This window comes from Canis aureus, chromosome 10, assembly GCF_053574225.1.
Source record: "Canis aureus isolate CA01 chromosome 10, VMU_Caureus_v.1.0, whole genome shotgun sequence".
Taxonomy (NCBI): Eukaryota; Metazoa; Chordata; class Mammalia; order Carnivora; family Canidae; genus Canis; species Canis aureus.
Window position 1 is genome coordinate 4945337 of NC_135620.1, and position 13145 is coordinate 4958481.

The following is a 13145-nucleotide window of genomic DNA, read 5'->3' on the forward strand; positions in this document are numbered from 1 at the left end:
ACCTCCTGTCCCTTTTCGTCCTTTGGATATTTTCAATCCATCCCACGGGTTTTAAACCCAACAAATGACCCACTTTCTGGTTGATGTCGTTATTTCTGACATAGATGTTTTGGAGGGTCTGGCCAAAAAAAGCATGCTAGGCTGCACGCTCCAACTATCTGATGATGATCTAGGTGGGTCTTCTAATCTAGGAATGCAGTTTGGTCCTGAAACAGGTTGAGAAAAACAGCTTCCCAGTTCAACATTTGTTACTGGTGACTTTATGTGGCTTTGCTTTTGTCAATATCCGGTAAGCTGCTACATTGTCTGTGCTCTTCTGTTCTGGATCCTTCTTGGTGGCAAGGATGGTCTCACCTCATTTTCATACCCTCTATGCTGACTGGTAGACTAATTGGGACTTCAGCTGATTTAATTTAATTCATATAAAAAGTGTGATGTGTCAGAGAGCTGGGGAAATGATTCATGCACAATTGAAAAGGGCACAACCATTTCATTTATGGATTTCTAGCTACTAAGCTATTGATTGGAAAGATTAATCTTTCCAGCTAAACTAGTTGGAGAAGTGGATCCAGGGAATCATTCCAGGGTTCTGTTATTTCCACAATGTTGTCAGGCATATTTGGAGCATTTTGGAAAGCTCTTGGAAACCTACTAGTTTGTGAGAGGAAATGTCCAGAGGAAATGTTTCAAATACTGAGGAATGTTTTCTTAACTCTCATAATCCCTGAATAGGAAAAATGTGTTTACTATAAAAATGTTTTCGGGGAACGGTGATAACAAAAATGCAGGAAGGTTAGTTTCTTGAGAGGAACAGAAATTAAAATTAGTTTTTGTGAAACTTTGTCGTCTGCATGGAGTCTGATGAAATAGAGGAGTCCTTTCCCATCCAACTTACACAGTGCACAAGATATTGAAGACTATGAAGAAAGCAACAGTGGTTGATTAACTGTCTTAAGTTAATGATTAAAATTTGTGTTTTTAGGGGCACCTGGGTGGCTCAGTGGTTGAGTGTCTGCCTTTGGCTCAGGTCGTGATCCCAGGGTCCTGGGATTGAGTCCTGCATCGGGTTCCCTGCAGGGAGCCTGCTTCTCCCTCTGCCTCTCTCTGTGTCTTTCATGAATCTTTATAAAAAATTGTATTTTACTTAGCAGATTCCTTTCTAGAAGGGGCTGTGTTGGTTGATGCATAAGCTGATGAATGGCTGGAGCTGGTATGTGAGGCACAAGAAAAGCATGTTTGGGACTCACAGACTTTTGTCATGTTACTTTCTAAGGATGATAGATTGAGGTAACTGCCTAGCTCTTATTTGGCTGCCTGAAGTTTGCAAGCTCAGTGAAGGATTAGTTGCTTAGGACATTAGGGAGGCTTTTAGAAGAAGAAAGGAGAGAAGCATGGTAAAGTGTTCAGTGACCAGAGCAGAAGTGAAGGAGGAGAAAGCATGGTCTCAGGAGGATTTTTGTTTAATATATAATTTATCTTACATCTCTTCCTTAAATTTTTTTTTTATTATTGAAGTTAGTTGTCATATAATGTTACAATAATTTCAAATGTGCAACCTAGGGATCTGAAAACTCTATACATCAGTCAATGCTCACTATGAGAAGTGTAGTCACCCTGAGACACTATTGCAATATTACTGACTGTATTCCCAGGTTATACTTTTCATCTCTGTGATTTATTTATTTTATAGCTGGAAGTTTGTACCTCTTAATCCCCTTTATCTATTTAAGAGTCTGTTTTTGTGTTAATTTGTTTGCTTGTTTACTTGTTTTGGTTTTTAGATTCCACATGTAAGTGCAGTCATGTAGTATTTGTCTTTCTCTGACTGACTTATTTCACTTAGCATGATTATTCTCTAGCTCCATCTGTGTTATTGCAAATGGCAAGGTCTTATTCTTTTTTATGGCTGAATAATACTCCAATAATACTCTCACATCTTTTTGATCCAATCATTTATCGATAGACATTTAGGCTGCTGCCATATCTTGGGCTCTAATGTTAAACCTAGGGGGTGCGTATATCTTTTCTAGTTAGTGTTTTCTAGGTAAATACTCAGAAGTGGAATTGCTAGCATTGTATAGCAATTCTATTTTTATTTTATTTTTAAATTTTTATATATTTTTGGAGGTAATTCTATTTTTAGTTTTTAAAAAAGATTTTATATATTTATTTGAGAAGATGAGAGAGGGAAAGCAGAGAGGGAGAGGCAGACTCCCTGCTGGGCAGAGAGCCTGAGGTGGGACTTGATCCCAGGACCTTGGGATCATGACCTGAGTTGAAATCAAGAGTTGGCCACTTAACTAACTGAGTCGCCAAAGCGCTCCAGGAATTTTTAAAAATGAAATTATGTTGCATGTTGTAAATTTTCTTTTCCACCACCCTTCCCATCCTCTTACCCCTTCAGTCTTCTGTAAAGTGTGTATTGCTCACAATGAAGTTGGTTTTCCTTGTTTGGGAAACCTTTCATTGATGAAAAGTTAAGGGTGATATGATGGTGGGCACACGAGCCAAGACTGCTCATGGAAAATCAGATACATTTTTATACTCAAGGAAACCAGTCATTTAAACTAACCCTGATTAAAAGATATGTCAGAGATGAGGCAAAATTGGCTTTGAACTATTTAGTGGACATGGCATTGGCTCTATTAGATTCTAGTAAGTATCCATTATTAGAACCCTCCAGAATATTCTTAATTTATCTAAAATTTGCAGAGGAGATTTAATAGGCCGAGTAGTCCCTCAAAGATATCAGGTCTTAACCCCTGGAAACTGTAAATGTTACCTTATACAGAAAGTATCTTTATTGATATGATTAAATTAAGGATCTGGAGATAGAGAGGTTATCCTGGATTATCCAGGAGGGGCCTAAATGTCATTGGATGTATCTGTATAAGATGGAAGCAGAGAGAGCACACAAACACAGAACAGAAAGCCATATGAAGACAAGGCAGAGAGATATTTGAAGATGCTGGCTTTGAAGATTGGAGAGACAAGGTCAAGAGCCAAGGAAAGCCCACAGCTACCATAAGCTGAAACTAGCAAGGAATGGATTCTCCCCTATAGCCTCTAGAAACAGAGAGTCCCACTGATGCCATGATTTTGGCCCAGTGCTACTGATTTCAGACTTTTGGCCTCCAGAACGTGTGAGAAGAAATTTCCATTATTGTAAGCCACTGAGTATGTGGTAACTGTCACTGAAGTCAGACCTTGCTATGTTAATGATCAGCCTAACTTTAGTGATTCTGGACAATCTTTTACATATCAGTGAGCACACAACTCAAAGTGGTATCACTGATGTTGATTATGAAGATTCAAACAGACTATCCCATCAATATGGAACTTGAGCAGATTGCCAGATGGCTTAGTTCAGTGATGAGTTTTAGAACTGGTGTTAGTTGTGGTGTTTCCCTTGTGAAACCCAACCAAATTGTATGAAGGATATGATGGGAAAAGAGGAATAAGGACCTACTGGAGAAGAACCTGAAGCTACACTACTCAGCTCTTTGATACTCAAGAAAGTGTAGGAGCAATCCAACAACTCCATTGTATATTAAGTAATACACGACTTATTTTGGGCAGAGGGTTTGCACAATTTTTGGAAGGAAGAGGCATAATTACCAATCACAGCCTACACTAGGATGGATGCTTACACTGTAGTCAGATTCCATCCAGCTCAGAACCACTTATACAACAATGCCCTGGAGTGTATCAGGCATGCTTCTGGGCATGGGGGATACAAGATGGGCAACATATGGTTTGGTCTTTAGAAAATTAAGAGAGTCCCATAGTAAGCCAATGTTTATTTAGTTCTGAAATCATGATTAAGGTGAACTAACACATGAGGTCAAAACTACCTTTGAGAATTCCCAAGGGAAGGCACCATGTTTGTCGTCAATGTATCATCTCTCAATTCAACCACACTTTTTAAAAAAAAGGTTTATTCATGAGACACACAGAGAGGCAGAAACAGAGAAAGAGGGAGAACCAGGCTCCCTATGATACCACTTTGAGTTGTGTGCTCACTCGATCCTAGGACCCCGGGATCATGACCTGAACCAAAGGCAAACACCCAACCACTGAGCCACGCAGGTGCCCCTGCCGTACATTTTTTTTCCAGCATTGAATCAGACAATTATTTCTTTAGTTAAGTACTTGATGAAACATTTGGTTTATATTTGGGACCATATCATAAAAGAATGATTTTTAACACTAGGGGCATACCTGGTGAGACTCGGACTGGAAGAAGAGCATAACATGTCCCATGTTCTCTTTACTTCTAGGATATTCCTGAATGATGGGTGAGATTTCTCTGCCATATGTAAATTGTGATCTATCTTTCTACACTTTGCCAAGTGTGTCTAGTTAATCTCAATTAAGTGCTCTGTGATGGGATGACACTTTTTGCCTTTTTATTTGTTCACCCATTCACATTTACTAACAGCTAGTAGGGCTGGGTAATAGCAGGTATTGCTGAGTAAGTGATTTGTGCCTGTAAGGAAATTACTGTCTAGTGGGGAGATAAATGTGCATGTTTTGGTATGTGACATATTTGAGAGTAAGCGTTGCCAACAGAGTTCAGAGATTACGTCTGGTGATGTAGGAAAGACTTTATGGGGGCAGGTAGTATTTTAGTTGGCTCTCACCTGCAGGGTAGGAGCTGAAGATGTGAGGAAACGTGAAAAATTATTTTCTAGATGGAGGTGAAGTGCGAGTGGGGTACAGAATGCAGGTAAGCTTCAGGCTTGCTTGGGAAATAGTTTTTTTTTTTTTTTTTTAAGAGAGGGAGAGGGACGAGAGGTAGAAGGAGAGGGGGAGAGAGAAAGAATCCCAAGCAGGTTCCACACTCAGCATGGAGCCTGACATGAGGGGCTTCAGCTCATGACCCTGGGATCACAACCTGAGCCGAAACCAAGAGTCAGATGCTTAACTGACTGAGCCAGCCAGGCACCCCAGGAAGTAGCATTTTTAAGAGAGAAAGAAACAACCGCTTCTAATTGAGGATGAATAAAGGGATAAGGTTTGCCTGGAACTAATGAATGGGAGAAGATATATAAAACAGTGGTTCTCAAGACGTCAAACAACAGAGCAATGAAGAAGAATAGTCCTTGAGAGATGGGAGACCAGTGAGATGGTCCCTACCATCGTCCCAGATGACTGCTCAGAGAGTTTCCAGCTGAAAGGCAGAGAGAGGTACTCAGGCTGAGCCTAGTGTTCTTCCTATGCTGAGAAGATGGAGCTATGGGTTCCGGGTAGTGAAAAGGGGTAGATGACTCAGGGAAGAGTACGAAAGATAAATATACACAGAGGAACACTGGGGCTCTGCGCACATTACCCCTGGCATACAGGAGAGCGCTGACCACACATGGGCATAAGGGAACCGTCCCGGCTGGGGCAGAAGTGCCTTAACAGACCAGAGGGAACAATGCTAGATGCTCACATTTGGCCAGGGAGAATGCTACCTTTCCTTATAGCCCTACTTTTCTTTTTTTTTTTTTTTTTAGCAGGCTCCACCATCAGTGTGGAGCCCAATGTGGAGCTTGAATTTATCACTCTGAGATCAAGACCTCAGCTGAGATCAAGAGATAGATGCTTAACCGACTAAGCCACCCAGGTGCCCCAAAGCCTTACTTGAAAGTCTCATAAATTATGGGGTTTTGGGTTGAATACTGAGAAGGATGGTGCCCCCAACATGGAACAAAATCAACTTTAAGCCACATGTTGCTCTGGTTTTGCCAAACAAAGCTTAAATCTAAGATCCATAAGAATCACAGTGCTGCCTAGAAACTTAACTGGATCCCAGAATAAAGCTCACACTTATTTGCAGAAATACACGTGTTTAGCATTACCAAAAAGGTAAACCAGGCATTCTGTCCTCTGTGCTGCCAGATGCATCTCCTCCTTCTTTGTTCTCCATCTATCCCAGAATGTTCTAGCTTCCAGATGCTGTGGCTTGACGCAGCTAAGCCCCAGGGTGATGCAAATGACTTACTTTTGGGAATGATGGGGTAGACCAGTTCTGTGGTCAACACACTTTGTGGTTAATGAAAGGGCCTAGCATTCTCTTCATCTGTTCCCGGCTTCTGCTGCCCTGCAGAATTTTGTAAGTCGGCCCGCAGAGGTGGTGTGCTCTGACGGCACTCTGGAACAGGAACATTTAGTGATTTATTGGTACCGGGGGTGGAGGATGCTCTAATAGAGCATTCTTATTTCCTTTTATTATTCCAACTTCACAAGCATGTAGCCCATCTGTCTTCACAAGGAAAACTTAATGTAGAAGCCGGAACAATTATGAAGTAATGAAGATCTTGTAAAACAGCTATGGATAAGGCACAGGAGAGGCGCGCTGGCAAAACTGGAAGGGATACGAAGCTGCAGGGCTGGCAGATGTGGGCTCTTCAGTCCTAAGGATGCTGCTTAGCTAATTTACATACTTGTTGGCAATTCATTTTGAAAATATTGTGGGAGAGAGAGCAGTCTGAGATATTTTTAAGTCGAATGGTTCTTGGCGGGTTGGTTCTAATAAATGGAACTGTACTGACTCTGGAGATATGTGAACAGGTGCTAAAATAGAAAGGAGGAGGAGAAGGAGGAGGATGAGGACGAGGAGGATGAGGAGGACAAGGAGGAGAGGAGAGGGGAGGGGAGAGAGAGAGAGAGAGGGAGAGAGAGAGAGAGTAGTAGGAAGAGTGGTGAGAGCACAGGTAACTGGTTAGTCCAGCCTGGCTCTAGAGTCTTTGCCTGGCCATTTATTAGTTGTGGGAATGTGGCCACTGTATTTAATGTTGCTAAGCCTTGGTTTCCTCTACCTGTAAAATGAAGACTTAACATCTATCTCAAAGTACCCTTGTAGAGAGTCAAATACCCCACCCCCCATCATATGAGCCTTTTTAATAAGTTTTATCTAATAACTCTTAAAGGAGGAATCATACCAGCCCACATTAATTGATATTTTGGGATGCCATCATAATACTAGAAAAAAAAAAAGGGCTTCACATTGTGTCTCATGTCATTTTGTTGATACCACTCTATTAGAATTCTCTTAGAATCTGGCTTTGTTACAGTTGCCATGAAAAACAAGCCAGAAAGGGTAAACCTGGTGGAAATGCTTTTCTGAAATCTCTGTTGCTTTGCTTTAGAACGTTCATCTCAGCAGGCATCCTGTTGCTGAGTAGAGCAGGTGTATGGCCCGTGTTGGAGGCTAGCAGAGGTCCAGATCCTCTGGAGTGCTTCTCAGGGCTTGTCATTCAAGAGAAATACTGGCATGTGAGTAAGATGGTGCTTCATCATAGGTGCTTGGTTGATTTTCAACTATGAGTGTAACCCAGATTAGCACAATGGGGAAGTGATCACATTAGACTCCCTCCCTCCCTCCCTCCCTCCCTCCCTCCCTCCCTCCCTCCCTCCCTCCCTCCCTCCCTTCCTTCCTTCCTTCCTTCCTTCCTTCCTTCCTTCCTTCCTTCCTTCCTTCCTTCCAGATTTTATTTATTTGAGAAAAAGAAAGAGCACAAGCAGGGGGAGGGTCAGAGGGAGAGAGAGAAGCAGACTTCTCATTGAGCAGGGAATCCCAAAGACCCTGGGATCCTGACCTGAGCGGAAGGCAGATACTTAACTGACTGAGCCACCCAGGTGCCCCCCATCACATGATATTTCTACCGAACAAATGAACCTGTATTGCTGCTCTTACAAAGAACCAGAGTCTACACTCTTAGGAGAGAGAACTGAACCAAGGCACAAACCAGATGACTTGATGCAGGGGGTGGTAGACATTAGTTTTAAATGACCTGTGGCCTGGATATAGGCCAACTAGATTCAGTTGCATCTCAGTATGATGTTTGGAAGCCAGTGTAAAACTAAAAATCAGGCCAATGAATGATTTGCCGTTCCTGGTTATACTTCCTTTCTTGTTTATTATGAAATAACATATCTAGAAATTGAGAGAAGGGGATCCTTTTACCTTTCCAGATCTGTAATTAAAAAAGGTTCCAAGGTGCTCATCTTTGAATGGAATCTGAAGTGACTACTCAGGACCTCCAGAACTTTGGAGGTGCCTCCAGAACTTTGCTATGGCCTGAAGAGACTTCTGGAAGAGCAATGCAGCTATCTGTGAAATTAGAAAAGTTGGCTTCTGAGAACGGAAAAGGATGATATGGTTATAAATTGCTAATGAAAGATTTATAACTTCTGGAAGTGGAGGAAAAACATGATTTATTGTGCCAAGAACCAAAAATGGGAAGTATTCACAAGGGAGGCAAATTAGCAGACCTAAGTCTGAGGTCAAGAGTCTTGGGGGTACATGAACCAGGGTAAAAGGGGACTTCAGGAAGAGGCCTAGGCAGAAACAGGACAGGTTTGGCCACATGTGGGGTTAGTCAACTGTCTAGTGATGGCTTTGTCATGGAGAAGCAGGCAGGATAGTAAGTCAATGGGGGTAAGACCCCCCTAGAGATGAGAGATACGGGGATCGGAGAGGTTTTGAGAGAGCAGCACCATATAGCAGAGCAGATGTCACTAAAATAAATAGCTGTTCTGAACAGAGGCTATTCATTCCCTGGGGCCCTACAGTGGTTCCTGTTGGTGATGGGGCCTCTGGGCTCTTGGGTGTTAACTGTGGCCAGGGGACGGGTCAGGACCCATGGAAGAGCTTCACCTCTTAATAGGACAGAGGACAGGGCTGAGTTTTCACCATCGCTGAGCATTCTGGAGTTTGTAAATGGTCCCTCCTTGGAACCTGGGCTATGGTCTAAGATTTCAGGGTTTGCTTTTATGTATTTACATCTAACTTGAAATTGGCTGGCCATTATTTAGATCTGGATTTTGGTGTTTGCAGGGAGGACTGGAAAGTTCATGTTTTTGTTTTGAGTGATGACTTCTATTCTACTTTGCTTAGTATTATTTAGGACCATCACCAATTTTGGTCCACACATGTTTCTTCTTATTTTTTCTTATGGCTGTTATTGATTTTTTAAAAAAGTCTTATCTTTTTCTCTTTTCTAATTTCTAGAGATTTTAGATATGAGACAAAGTAGGTGCCATTTTGATCTAACCTGGCTTAGCTACTTAATTTATTTTTAAATTTGGGGACACCTGGGTGGCTCAGTTGGTTGAGCATCTGACTTTTTTATGTTTTAATTTTTTTCTCTATTTACATTCAATTTACTTAACATATACTGTATTGCTAGTTTCAGAGGTAGAATTCAGTGATTCATCAGTTGCATATAATACCCAGTGCTCATTACATCACATGTGCTCCTTAATGCCCATCCCCCAGCCACCTCCTCTCCAGCAACCCTTTGTTTGTTTCGTAGAGTTCAACGTCTCTTATGGTTTACCTCCTTCTCCATTTTCATATTTTTTAATTTTTCTTTCCCTTCCCCTATGCTTATCTGTTTTGTTTCTTAAGTTCCACATGAGTGAAATCATATGGTATTTGTCTTTGACTGACTTATTTCACTTAGCATAATACCCTCTAGTTCCATCCATGTCATTGCAAATGGCAAAATTTCATTCTTTTTGATGGCTAATATATATATATATATATATATATATCATCTTCTTTATCCATGCATCTCTTGATGGACATCTGGGCTCTTTCCATAGTTTGGCAATTGTGGACATTGCAAACATCTGATTCTTCAACTCAGCTCAGGTCTTGATGATGTCAGGGTTGTGAGTTCAAGCCCCATGTTGGGCTCCAGGCTGGGTGTGGAGTTTACTTAAATTTTTAAAAATTTGTAAGTACATTCAAACAGGAAAAGTATAGAGATAGTACAAAGAATTTTATTACACCCTTTGCCCAGATTCACCTCTTGTTAACATTTTAGGCCATTTTGATCTATCTGCTTTGTCATTTGTTCTGTCTATCTTTATTCTATCATCTATCTATCTATCTATCTATCTATCATCTATCTATCTATATCTATCATCTATCTATCATCTAATTTTGGAACCAATTGAAAGCTGTGTAGAGTATAATTGTTTATCCCTAAGTACCTTACTGTAGATTTCCTAAGAATGAAACTATTATATTTTCACAGTACAGGGATCAATCTCAGTTGATTTCACAGTGACCCAAAACTTTTACCTAATCTCCCTTCTCACAATGCAATTTTGCCAAAAAGGCCTTTTGTATATTTCTGTGCATATGCATGTACCTTCCCCCTGTCTTACAAGGTCCAGTTTAGGACAAAGTAATGCATTTAATTATTTGATCTTTTTAGGATTCCCCAATCTGGAACAGTTCCTCAGTCTTTATTTTTCTTTTACGACATTGAAATGTTGAAGAATGCCAGCCCCTTTCAAAGCAGAACATTCTGCATGGAGGGTTTGTGTATGTTTTGCCATGGTTAGTTTTGGGTTATGCACTGACACCACCTCCCGCCTCCTGCCCCACCTCCTTCAGAATATTACAAAAGTGATATCATGTCCTTCTCAGGGTATGTCATCCAGAGACACGCAGTCTCCACTTCCTTTCATTTATGGTGGTTTTGATCAGTATTGCCTGATTTCTCCACTGTCTAGATACTATTATTTGCCCTGGATCCTCATAAGCAATCTGTGGTGAGACATTTTCAGACCATGCACGTACCCTGCTCTTCACCAAAGTTGACTCCCTATACACCCTCTGGAAATAGCTACAGAAAAACAAACAGTGACAATACCAAGGATCCATAGCAACTATAATTCTCATACATCACTGTGGGAGTGTTTTTGTTTTTGTTTTTGTTTTTAACTGTGGGAGAGTTATAATGGTGTAAATCCCTTTGCCGAATTTCTGGAAGTTTTTTTAGAAAACTTCCACGTGCCCTACAATTTTGCTCTGTTATTTGTCCAAAAGAAATTAAAGGATATGTCCATACCAAGACTTGTGCACAAATAGACATGGTGGCCTTGTTCATAATAGGCCCAAACTGGAAACAGCTCAAATGTCCATCAACAGGTGAGCACATATACAAATTGTGGCATATCCACACCATGGAATATGATTCAGCCATAAAAAGGGACAGCATTCTTTTTATTTTATTTATTTTTTATTTATTTATGATAGTCACAGAGAGACAGAGAGAGAGAGAGAGAGAGAGAGAGAGAGAGAGGCAGAGGCATAGGCAGAGGGAGAAGCAGGCTCCATGCACCGGGAGCCCGACGTGGGATTCGATCCTGGGTCTCCAGGATCACGCCCTGGGCCAAAGGCAGGCGCTAAACCGCTGCGCCACCCAGGGATCCCTGGATAACATTCTGATGTGTGCAACAGAATGTATGAATGTCAACAGCCAGGGACCTGAATGTGTTCCATGAAAGAAGCCGGGGACCAAAGAATGTTGTACTGTATGATTCCAGTTATGTGAAATTCTAGACAACGGAAACTAATATCTAGTGAGAGGAAGCACATTGCTGCTGGCCTGAGGCCAGGAATGTGGGGGGTGTTGATTGCAAAGGGGCACATGGGAATTTTTAAGGTGATGGAAAATATTTTAATCTTGATCTTAGTGATGGCTACAGAGGTGTGTAAATTTGTTGCAACTCCTCAAACTCTAACCAATGATGGATGCATTTTATTGTGTGCAAATTTTTCCTTGTAACGTTGGCAACTTCCTTCCTAGGTTTAGCATCCATTTGTGATTCTGCCCTGACTGATCTTTATTGTGATGGTTACAAAATAATGATTTGTTCACTCCAACATTCTCTCCATGTTTACCACACAGTCCTTGGCATTCTTCTGCAAGTGAGGGTCCACCCTCCTGCCACATCATTCTTTTTTTTTTTTTTTTTTAAAGATTTTATTTATTTATTCATGAGAGACGAGAGAGAGAGAGAGGCAGAGACACAGGCAGAGGAAGAAGCAGGCTCCATGCAGGGAGCCTGATGTGGGACTCGATCCCAGGACTCCAGGATCATGCCCTGGGCTGAAGGCAGGCGCTAAACCGCTGAGCCACCCAGGGATCCCCCTGCCACATCATTCTTGCCTTGTTTGTTATCATGATAGACTCACTGAGTCCCATTTCCCCACCAGAGGCTTGTAATTTATTAATGCCTTTAATTATTTCGGCACTTAAAATTGTCTTGGATTTGTCTCATATTTGGCTCGAGGTAGCCCTTTCCTAGAGGCCGATGCCTGTGTCCTTGTGACATGCCCCGTCCTTACCCAGAAAGCAACTGTTGGCCCATCGGAGCCCTGTTGGCCACTCTGCTTCTCAGGAAGGCAGCTGCCTCTGTGGGGTGTGTGCGTGTGAGTATGGGCATCTGTGAGTATGGGCATCCTTGTGTATGTGTGTGTGTGTGTGTGTGTGTGTGTGTGTGTGTGATTTAGGAAGGAGATGCAGAGTGAGCTGGAAATGGAGGTGGGATCTCGGGCAGCAGGCTTTGGAGTCTATTTCCATGTAAAGTAGGGCAAGGGAGGAATCGGCACATCTCTTTTTCTTGAGTTACCATTTATAATTTCACAGGCTGCTATATACCGTTAGCAAGGCAGCTTCCCCAAGGGTGTATGAGTGCTGAGATGTGCTTCCTAGATTTTCTTCTTGTGACTGGAAATACCCATTGATGAGTCCCATCTATGGCACCACTGTTGCTTAGTCAGAGTCCAGTGAGCTGTGGTGTGGCTGGGAGGTCCTTCTAGAGCTCAGTAAGGCACAGATGGCCTCTCCACACATTTGTAGTGCATCTGTCATCCCAGAGAGACAACAGTTGACTTCTATATTGGGAAATAGATGAAACCCTCATGCTTGAGTCATTTAATCCTGAACTGAAAGAACCCAGGAGAATATACACAGGAAACGTGGACAGGAGATGGGAGACCTTCTCCAGCTTTAACTGGTCTTATTGAATAAAGAGAAAGCAGGGATGCCCATTAAGTGATTGGAATGGCTGTCTCGGCTCGTGTTTCCTGTAGTGAAATCAAATTTACAGAATGGAAACTCCATTATTGTGTTTTCTTTGACTCATCTGGCGGACGCATTATACACATTATAATGGAAAACTCATCATGGTGATGCTAATTGTTCTCTCTTTCTCTTCTCATTTTACTCGTCTTATTTTTCATTTTGCAGTCAGTGGACTTTATTGGTTTTGCAAAAAGGAAACAAACTTGATAAGAAATTCAGGTCATAAAAGAAAAACAGAATCACTCAAAAGGCTCATTCAGAAAGAAT

The 13145-nt window shown here is 41.7% G+C and overlaps 1 long non-coding RNA gene across 1 annotated transcript in view; it reads left to right on the forward strand.

Moving 5' to 3' along the window:
* The first annotated feature begins 7066 nt into the window (after positions 1–7066).
* The window catches only part of LOC144321567 (uncharacterized), an 87014-nt gene continuing 80935 nt past the window's right edge, over positions 7067–13145 (forward strand). Inside the window, exon 1 of the long non-coding RNA XR_013387170.1 lies at positions 7067–7263. This is a non-coding gene — a long non-coding RNA (uncharacterized LOC144321567). The remainder of the gene's footprint in view (positions 7264–13145) is intronic.